At 37.6% G+C, this 11,013-nt stretch overlaps 1 protein-coding gene across 1 annotated transcript in view; it reads left to right on the plus strand.

Annotated features, from left to right (window-relative positions):
• The window catches only part of LOC126481664 (uncharacterized), a 190,132-nt gene extending 179,758 nt beyond the window's left edge, over nucleotides 1–10,374 (plus strand). The window contains exon 17 of the mRNA XM_050105592.1: nucleotides 10,039–10,374. The gene's annotated coding sequence lies outside the window, so the exon portion shown is untranslated. The remainder of the gene's footprint in view (nucleotides 1–10,038) is intronic.
• Nucleotides 10,375–11,013: the final 639 nt, after the last annotated feature.

Here is an 11,013-nt window from a genome sequence, read left to right on the forward strand (position 1 = left end):
AATAGTGCACACCTTTTTGTACAAGAGTAAGTGACTTTAAATCCTTATGCAGATTATTCTTATTTCTAGTATTGATTCCATGATCTGAGCTGTTGGTTTGAAGAAGTGATATATTTTTAATGACAAATTTCATTAAGGAATAAATATATTGGGAAGCAGTAGTTAGTACCCCTAGTTCCCTAAGCAGGCCTCTGCAGGATGTTCTTGAGTTCACACCACATATAAATCTTATTGCATGTTTTTGTGCCTGGAAAACTTTAGCTTGGCTTGACGAATTACCCCAAAAAATAATCCCATATGACATTATGAAGTGAAAGTAAGCATAGTATGCCAGCTTTTTCATTTTTATATCCCCTATGTCAAACAGAATTTGCATTGCAAATAGAGATTTGTTTAGATGCTTCAGCAGTTCTGTGGTGTACTCCTCACAGTTGAATTTATTATGAAGCTGTAATCCCAAGAATTTAACAGTGTCCACCTCTTCTATCTGCTTTCCATCATATGTTAAGCATATACTCGTGGGACACCTGTTAAAAGTTCTGAACTGCACGTAGTGTGTTTTTTCAAAGTTTAGTGACAAAGAATTGGCTAGGAACCAGTGATTAATGTGCACAAATATTTTATTAGCCAATTTTTCTAAGACTACACTTGAGTTGTTATTTATTGCAATGTTTGTGTCATCAGCTAACAAAACAATCTTTGCATCTGGTAATGTTACTGATGAAAGGTCATTGGTATGCACAAGAGAAAGTAGGGGGACCTAAGATGGAACCTTGTTGGGCCCCACATGTAATCAGTTCCCAGTTGGATGATGCCTGATAGCTTAATACGTGTCTCCTTCCTAATAATGCCCTATGTTTCCTGGCAGAGATATAAGATTTGAACCATTTTGCAGCATTTCCTGTTACACCATAATATTCTAATTTACTTAAAAGGATATTGTGATTTGCCAGTCAAATGCCTTTGATAGATCACAAAATATACCAGTTGCCAGCAATTTTTTGTCTAACAAATTAAGTACATTTTCACTGTAAGTGTAGATAGCCTTCTCAATATCAGAACCCTTTGGAAATCTGAACTGCAATTTTGGTAGTATGTTATTTGTGATACGATGGTTATAAACCCAATTGTACATTAACTTTCCTAAAATTTTTGAGAATGCTGGCAAAAGTGAAATTGGATGGAAATTTGATGCTATTTCTTTACCTCCTTTCATAAAGAGTGGCTTAACTTCAGAATATTTCAACCATTCAGAAAATATTCCACTGATAAATGACTGGTTACACCATAGCCTAATATGCTACGTAACTCAGAATCACATTCTTTAATTAACTTTGTTGATATTTCATCATACCCACTAGATGTTTTTGATTTTAAAGATTTTATGATGGACATTACTTCTGCTGGGGTAGTAAGGATCAAATTCATATTATGGAAGCTACTTGAAACACACAGTGTTGAAGGCACAGTGACTCTGTGTACAGCAGACAAGAGTGAGGATATGCTTCATTTGAATCATAAACTTTGTATGCAAAACAAATAACTTTCCTGCACACACTGGTGATCAACACACATTATTCGAGCATAAGCTCCAAACATATTGTGATTCATTTTCATCTGCGATGTGATCATTAATTGCAGCAGTGCAGTTACCTATGTGCAAATCTTTAGTGCCACTTATACCTTGAGCATTGTGAAGAGTGGATTTGCAAGGCCTCATCCGTAAATGAAAATTTGAATGTACAAATTGCATTGTCTCACATACATATTCCTTAAACAGAGATGTAATTGTTAGATAAACACCAGCAACTGTCTGACCTCAAGTTAAGCATAATAGCAAATATTGCCAAAATGTTTGATGTGTCAGCAGCAGCTCAAAATGCACTTTCTGGTAGTTGGTACATTGCTCAGCTCTCCACCACATACTGTCAAATTATTTCCCCAGAGTATACTCAGGGTGTGAGGAATCATAGGCAAGGAAATGTCTCTTGCTCACAAGTAGATTTCAGTATCTTAAGAAGCAAATGCAACATAGTCAGACGTCTCAATGTAGATCACATTCCTTCGTTAATTAGAGAAGTTCCCCCTCAGCATTGGATTCACTCTTATTGATACTTACTTAAGCCTTGTCCAGACTGTTGGACATGCTACGAGTGTCTCCAGTGGGTGTATTTTTTTGACACACGCTATGCCGGTCACAGGCAATGGCATGGGGCAGCTGTGTGCCATGGCAGGAAAACAGCACTGCATGCTGATGCGCAAATGTTCGCCAATCACTGTGGGAAGCAGAACCTGACCAGTCACTGATGTTCGCTCCAACTCCCATCCTGGCAAAACCTGGCCAGGCACCTAATAAACTCCTCATTCAGTTGTATATCAGTGGTCTTAATACTCAATTCCACATGGATACTGGGGCAGTCATTTCTCTGATTAACCAGGAAACATACCAGCACTTGGACTCCCACTGCCTGCGGGTGTTGCAGTGGCAGGTTATTTCTTAAAATTTCCTGTTGGCTTCTGTCTGGGGTTCTTCAGCTGATCTATGTTTGATTATTTTTCTGATGTTTCAGCAGCAAAAGTGGTTGGCATTGTCAAAGGTTCATCCTCGATTGCTGATGGTGGGCTAAAATCAAGCTCACAACCCCAGGTTATACATTCATGGGACCTACTATCCAAGGGCTTTTCCACAGTCATTATCGTTGTGGTGTTTCCCTTGCTATGTGCAACGGTCATTTGTTGCAGCATAGGAATCCAGGATCTATTCACCTTGAGGCTTTCTTCTTTCTTGTTGAAGCTATCGTCTTGTGTGTGTATTGCTGCAGCTTCCTTGAACAGGCAGATGTAATACCTCTCCTGCACAGCAAGAACTTCCATGTTGTTAAGTTTTACTATGTAATTGGTCTCACACAGCACGTGTTCTGCCATTGCCAATTTCTTCATCTCCACCAACCTGCAATGCCACTTATGTTTGGTGATACTGGTGTTGATTGATCATCCTGTCATTCCGACACAGACTTTTCCTCATGTATGTGGCACGCGGTATATTCCCTGACATTGAAAGTGGGTCCCTTTCCTCCTTTGCCAATCTGAGATCCTTGTTGATCTTCCTCAATAAGGGAAATGTGACTGTCATAATGGAAACTGAAGATTACAAGCAGAAGACCCAGGGCCTATTAGATCTAACAACATACCAAAAACTAAATGCAGATCCAATTCAGCAGATCACACAGAAAGGAATCTGTTAATCAAGGCATCTTCTCTCTTGGCAGGCAAAGAGAGGAACCTGTGCAACACAGAAGCCACACCACCTTGGCTCTATGGATTACCAAAGATACATAAGAATAACGTCCCATTAAGACTGATTGTTGATGCTCCTGGCTCACAAATGTATAAGCTGGCAAAACACATGACCTCTCTGCTCCAGCCATGTGTGGGAAAGACTGTTACATACATAAATGACTCGAGATAATTAATTTAGAAGTTGAAGGAACTAAAACTTGGAACAGACAACATCCTGAGAATTTTTGGTGCTTGTTTTTCAATGTGTCACTCAGTGATTCTCTGGAGTATATCGGTTCCATTTTCCCACAAGATATCACCAAGCTCTTTCATGCATGTCTCACCACACCAGCATTACCAGCAGTGACAACTGAACTGGTGCACCCCTGGAGGTTGAGGCATTTCCTCCATTGCTGCAATTGCTGTTTGTCTCAGTGCATCAGCAGCAACTGAAGCCCCTAATGAGCAAGGCAGAGAACAGATACTGTGGCAAAGGGATGGAAGTCTTGGAAATTGAGATATCATTGAAGCCACTGCCAGGGCACGATGTTCCCCCTTGCCTCAGTGGCTGAAATGCATGTCTGCTCACTTCCAACCTTACACCCCATTAAAGTGAGGAGGACTTTTCGCTGAATTTGGACATTGTTTTAGAGATGAATGTATCAGGATTAACCCTCCTGAGATTTATCATGTCACAGCTACTCTCCAGGTCTCTTGGTAAGGCTGTCTGGCGGCATAGGCAACAAGGAAAGTGTGTGTGCATTCAACGGCCGGTTGTGTTGATGCATCCAAAGTTTTCTGGATCAGATTAGATTAGATTAATACTAGTTCCATGGATCATGAATACGATATTTCGTAATGATGCGGAATGAGTCAAATTTTCCAATACATGACATAATTAAGTTAATTTAACAACATACTTAAGTTAATATAACAACTTTTTTATTTATTTTTTATTTTTTTATAATTTTTTTTTCTTAATTTATATCTAAAAATTCCTCTATGGAGTAAGGGAGTTGTCATTCAGAAATTCTTTTAATTTCTTCTTAAGTCTGCCAGACTTTTGATACTATTTGGTAAGTGACCAAAGACTTTAGTGGCAGTATAATTCACTCCTTTCTGTGCCAAAGTTAGATTTAATCTTGAATAGTGAAGATCATCCTTTCTCCTAGTATTGTAGTTATGCACACTGCTATTACTTTTGAATTGGGTTTGGTTGTTAATAACAAATTTCATAAGAGAGTATATATACTGAGAAGCTGCTGTGAATATCCCAAGATCCTTAAATAAATGTCTGCAGGATGATCTTGGGTGGACTCCAGCTATTATTCTGATTACACGCTTTTGTGCAATAAATACTTTATTCCTCAGTGATGAATTACCCCAAAATATGATACCATATGAAAGCAATGAGTGAAAATAGGCGTAGTAAGCTAATTTACTAAGATGTTTATCACCAAAATTTGTAATGACCCTTATTGCATAAGTAGCTGAACTCAAACGTTTCAGCAGATCATCAATGTGTTTCTTTCAATTTAATATCTCAACAATGGACACACCTAAAAATTTGGAATATTCTACCTTAGCTATATGCTTCTGATTAAGGTCTATATTTATTAATGGCGTCATACCATTCACTGTACGGAACTGTATGTAACGTGTCTTATCAAAATTCAGTGAGAGTCAGTTTACAAGGAACCACTTAGTAATTTTCTGAAAGACAGTATTGACAATTTCATCAGTTAATTCTTGTTTGTCAGGTGTGATTACTATACTTGTATCATAAGCAAAGAGAACTAACTTTGCCTCTTCATGAATATAGAATGGCAAGTCATTAATATATATTAAGAACCACAAAGGACCCAAGACTGACCCTTGTGGAACCCCATTCTTGATAGTTCTCCAGTTTGAGGAATGTGCTGATCTTTGCATATTATGAGAACTGCTTATTTCAACTTTCTGCACTCGTCCAGTTAGGTACAAATTGAACCATTTGTGCACTGTCCCACTCATGCCACAATACTTGAGCTTGTCTAGCAGAATTTCGTGATTTACACAATCAAAAGCCTTTGAGAGATCACAAAAAATCCCAATGGGTGGTGTTCGGTTATTCAGATCATTCAAAATTTGATTGGTGAAGGCATAAATGGCATTTTCTGTTGAAAACACTTTCTGGAAACCAAACTGACATTTTGTTAGTACTTCATTTTTACAGATATGTGAAGCTACTCTTGAATACATCACTTTCTCAAAAATTTTGGATAAAGCTGTTAGAAGGGAGATTGGACAGTAATTGTTGACATCAGATCTATCCCCCTTTTTATGCAAAGGTATAACAATAGCATATTTCAGTCTATCAGGGAAAATGCCCTGTTCCAGAGAGCTATTACACAGGTGGCTGAGAATCTTACTTATCTGTTTAGAACAAGCTTTTAGTATTTTGCTGGAAATGCCATCAATTCCATATGAGTTTTTGCTTTTAAGCAAGTTTATTATTTTCCTAATTTCAGAGGGAGAAGTGGGTGAGATTTCAATTGTATCAAATTGCGTAGGTATGGCCTCTTCCATTAACAGCCTAGCATCTTCTAATGAACACCAGGATCCTACTATATCCACAACATTTAGAAAATGATTATTAAAAATATTTTCAACTTCTGACTTTTTGTTCATAAAGTTTTCATTCAATTTGATGGTAATACTGTCTTCCTGTGCTCTTGGTTGACCTGTTTCTCTTTTAATAATATTCCGAATTGTTTTAATTTTATTATCAGAGTTCCTGATTTCAGACATGATACACATACTTCTGGATTTTTTAATAACTTTTCTTAATATAACACAGTAGTTTTTATAATGTTTGATAGTTTCTGGGTCACTACTCTTTCTTGCTGTCAGATACATTTCCCTTTTCCAGTTACAAGATATTTTTATACCCTTAGTAAGCCACTTAAAGTAGTAAAGGAGTTTTGCTATTTAGGGAGTAAAATAACTGATGATTGTTGAAGCAGAGAGGATATAAAATGTAGACTGGCAATGGCAAGGAAATCGTTTCTGAAGAAGAGAAATTTGTTAAAATCGGGTATAGATTTAAGTGTCAGGAAGTCGTTTCTGAAAGTATTTGTATGGAGTGTAGCCATGTATGGAAGTGAAACATGGACGATAACCAGTTTGGACAAGAAGAGAATAGAAACTTTCGAAATGTGGTGCTACAGAAGAATGCTGAAGATAAGGTGGGTAGATCACGTAACTAATGAGGAGGTATTGAATAGGATTGGGGAGAAGAGAAGTTTGTGGCACAACTTGACTAGAAGAAGGGATCGGTTGGTAGGACATGTTTTGAGGCATCAAGGGATCACAAATTTAGCATTGGAGGGCAGCGTGGAGGGTAAAAATCGTAGAGGGAGACCAAGAGATGAATACACTAAGCAGATTCAGAAGGATGTAGGTTGCAGTAGGTACTGGGAGATGAAGAAGCTTGCACAGGATAGAGTAGCCTGGAGAGCTGCATCAAACCAGTTTCAGGACTGAAGACCACAACAACAACAACATAGTAAGCCATGGTTTGTTACAAGGTTTCTTACGAGTATATTTAACTATTTTCTTGGGGAAGCAGTTTTCAAATGCATTTACAAAAATGTCATGAAATAAATTATATTTTAAATTGCCATCAGGTTCACGGTACACCTCATCCCAGCCTAACTGCTGTAGGCTTTCCCTGAAATTTGCAATTGTTAAGTCATTGACTGAACGTACTACTTTGGAGGACTGTTTAGTATTGCTGAATGGAGCTATGTCATATATTGTAACTAGCTGTGCACCATGATCAGAAAGACCATTCTCAACAGGCTGAGCATTTATCTGGTTAAACTTATCTTGGTCTATAAAGAAGTTAACTATCAGTGAGCTGCTATCCTTTACCACCCGAGTAGGAAAATCAATAATGGGTGTCAAATTGAAAGTACCGAGTAATACTTCAAGGTCATTTTTCCTATTACCCTCCTTCAGAGAATCTACATTGAAGTCCCCACAAATAATAATTTGCTTCCTCCTGTCTGACAGATAGCACAACAAGGAGTCCAAATTTTTCAGAAGTAGATGAAAATTTCCTGATGGGGGACCTATATAGAGTTACAATTATAGATGTGCCTTTATTTAATTTAAGCTCACGGGCACATGCTTCTATATGTTTCTCTACACAAAACTTTTTTGTTTCTATACTTTTTGCACAAAGATAACTGTTGACATATATGGCAACTCCTCCTTTCTCCATATTTTCTCTCATTACATGTGCAGAGAGCTTATATCCACTTACATTTACCTTATCCATATCAGCAACAATGTGATGCTCAGACAGGCATAGTATATCTATTTCATCCTCAACTTCTAAATCTTCTAAACAAACCAGAAGCTCATCTATTTTATTCTTTAAACTCCCAATATTTTGATGAAATATACTTCCATTATTTTTAATTATACTTTTATGAGAACGTTTCCTCATTGTAACATTTGCAGTACTCTCCTGTCTGAGTTTCTCATTGTGCTTAGGCCTAGTTCCTATACCAGTGGTCACATGGTGTTCAGAGAGGCAGATTATGTCAACTGGGTTGGGTGACTTTAATTCATCAATGCAATTACCTAGGACTGAGATACAACTTGGTGGAGATAAAATTTCTGGTGATTGGTGAAAATTTATAAACTGAAGATTTGTTTCAATTCCGACCTCTCGTAGAACTTGACATTGTTCTGTCTTACCTATCCTAAAAAAGGTGCTGCTCCAACACCTGTAACCACTGGTATTTTACCATTCATGGCAGTGCCTCCCCCCCTTAAATTTCCTGCTATTACCCCAGCCAGTTTCCCCTTCCCTTTCCTGTTGAGATGTAGGCCGTGCCTGGTATAGTCCCACCTACTGAGAGAATCAACAGGAACCACCCCTGCACCTGACCCAAGCAGCTGTTCCAACTCCAAATTAACTCTCCCAACAGAAGAGTTCAAATGAGGCCGGTCATGGCGTCTCAGGACAGATACAAATTCAACATTAGTGTGTCTCGATGCCGACGCAATCTTTACCAGGTCACACTCTGTACTGTATCCAGGATCTCTGTCGATGCTATTCCCTGGCCCTCCCACAATAACGATGGTGTCTTCCCTGGTAAATCCTTTACAGAGTGAACCTAAATCCTCTGTCACCTGATCCAGACTAGCACGTGGTTTGAAAAAATTTGTGACCTGGTATTCTGGTCCTAATTCCTCCTGCAGAAGTTGGCCTACATCTCTGGCATGAGAACTGCCTAACAACAAAACTTTCTTCCTTTTCGATGCCTTTCCTACATTCTTTTTCAATTTCCTATTGAAAGTTTGTTGTGTCCTGTCTACACCTACCTCTGCTTGAGGCTCATCAGGCTGGTTGCTGACATTACTCCTTACACACAGTAACATGCTTGTTCTCAGTTATTTCTCTCAGTTTACTGTTCAGGTATTGTTTGTGTGCCGTTAATAATTCTTGGCTTCACATTTGAATTCCCCTTGGTTTGTCCTTTTGGGTTTGTGTAAGATTGGCTGCCTTCCACCCAGTCTCTTTGGCCACTTGCTATTTTCTAGAGAAACCACCTAGTGGTGTTCCCCATACCTTGGTAGTGCATTGCAAACATAATGTTTCTGTATCATTGTCTCCCCTTCCCATTCCTTTTGCTAATGGTACTCGGGGAGAGATTGTTAGTACCCTTCAGTATTGTCCAAAATTTCTCTAATAGTGGGGTAGTGACCAAGGTTTTGTAAAACCTCTTATGTCATGAATTAATTCTCCATAGAATCCTTCCAATAAATCAGATTGGCATCTGCTTCCCCAATGTCTAGATTTGTGTGCTCATTCCACGTTAAACCTTCTCATACAAACTTGTAGATACTTATTGCATCTTTTCACTAATTGTGCAGTGAAATTAGATCCTTTCATCTGTTTATGTGCATCACATTACTTTATGGCGGTTAGGGTAAGCTAGTAATCTTTACATAAGGCAATGATCACCTGAATGTGTCACTGGCTTTTGCATTAAGTTTCTAATGATGCCACCACCCTGTACATGTCTGCCATCAGGCAAACAGGAATACATCCATTATCTATAAGATAATTTATGTATATTGTGAGCAGTAGTGGCAGTAGTGGACTTATCAGACTACCTTGGTACACAACAGATGTTACTTTTGCATCTGGTTGTCTTCCCTCTTAAGAACGACGTACTGTGAATACATGGTATTAAACTTTCTCCAGAAAAGAATCCTTAATGTCAATCTTAGATTGACTGCAAATCTTTTGATTATTCTGCTGCCCACCAAGCTGAGTTACCAAAATACATGTTGTTCCTGAGAACTGATATGCATTGATTTACCATAGAAGTTAACAATCCATTATTTTGCGCACAATAGTTTTGCTACACAAACCTAAAATTGTTGTAAGTTAAGGTAAAGAATATAGAGCTTAAAAATAGTTGTCTCCTGTTTGTGTCCAAATAAAATGAAAATGTATTTGTAATTAGTGGGCAGTTTTTTTACACATTCTTCTTTACTCTTTTTCCGGCATTTAAAAGACCTGATGCAATTCCATCGTTATTACTTTAGTCACAGCTGTTATTTTTCAGCAGCTCTAGTATAAATTTCTGAATAGAATTCAGTTGTCAGTTGCAAATAATTTTGAACAAATGACTGAATTCTATTCTGAAATTTTATCTTTGTAAAAATGTGAAAAACTTTATTTTTGTTTTCCAGGAATGCTACTGAAGTCACGTCAAGTTTCTTCATAGCCGCTGATTTCTGAGAAAACTGGCTGTGATAACTTCCGGATTGAACATAATGTATTCATATGTCATCAGAAAAAAATGATTAAATGAGGGCCCATTGCTAAAGCTGATGAAAAACAAGGATTGGCAAATAGCATGATGTGGCTAATCTGATCTTAAGTCTAAAGTATAAAAAATACATGTACTGTGAGGAAGCCTTGAAAAATTTACAAAAAATTATCTTGTAACTAGCTTTTTCATATAATGTTTAAACAGATTAATGTAAAAGATATGAAGAAAGAATAAAGGAACATTTAAATTAAAATGCATGTGTATATTTTTTAATGAAACAAAATTGCTTACAGCTTCCATTCCATAGTTTTCTACGTAGTTTCATTTTACAAAACATTTGGTGAAAATTGATATCTTGTTTCCAATATATTCAACGTGTACTGTCAAATTTTATATACAATTATAGTAATAGATTTAAAGTTTCCCTGTTCAGTCCTAGATGTCACTTGCAAGAACATGAGAACAGGATAGCAGTGCACATTTTACTTACCATATTGCTGCAGGAAGTAAAACTATGAAGCTGCCAAAAACTGATTATGGTAGTGCAAAACATGAAGTCCTAAGTCAAGCATCAGTTATCAGACTGGAGTATGCTACAAATTTTCTTTGTTTGTTAATTCCATTTCTTTACGCGTAAGTAACCATGCAGGCAAAGAAAGTTAATGTTTTGCCACTCTACTCTACACATCTCCCAATTTTAGAGAAGAGGAATTATTAATAGGCTTCTTGTAGTGAAGGAGAGTAAAGCCATCTTCACACTCAACGTGAAAACTGACATGGACACGATTTCCATCATGGTTGACGAGTGCTCAGAAATGTAATTTTCAGCCATAACATTCTAAAGCCAGAGTTGCCAGCTACACAGATTTTTCTACTGAAAATTGACACACTT

This window comes from Schistocerca serialis, chromosome 5, assembly GCF_023864345.2.
Source record: "Schistocerca serialis cubense isolate TAMUIC-IGC-003099 chromosome 5, iqSchSeri2.2, whole genome shotgun sequence".
Taxonomy (NCBI): domain Eukaryota; kingdom Metazoa; phylum Arthropoda; class Insecta; order Orthoptera; family Acrididae; genus Schistocerca; species Schistocerca serialis.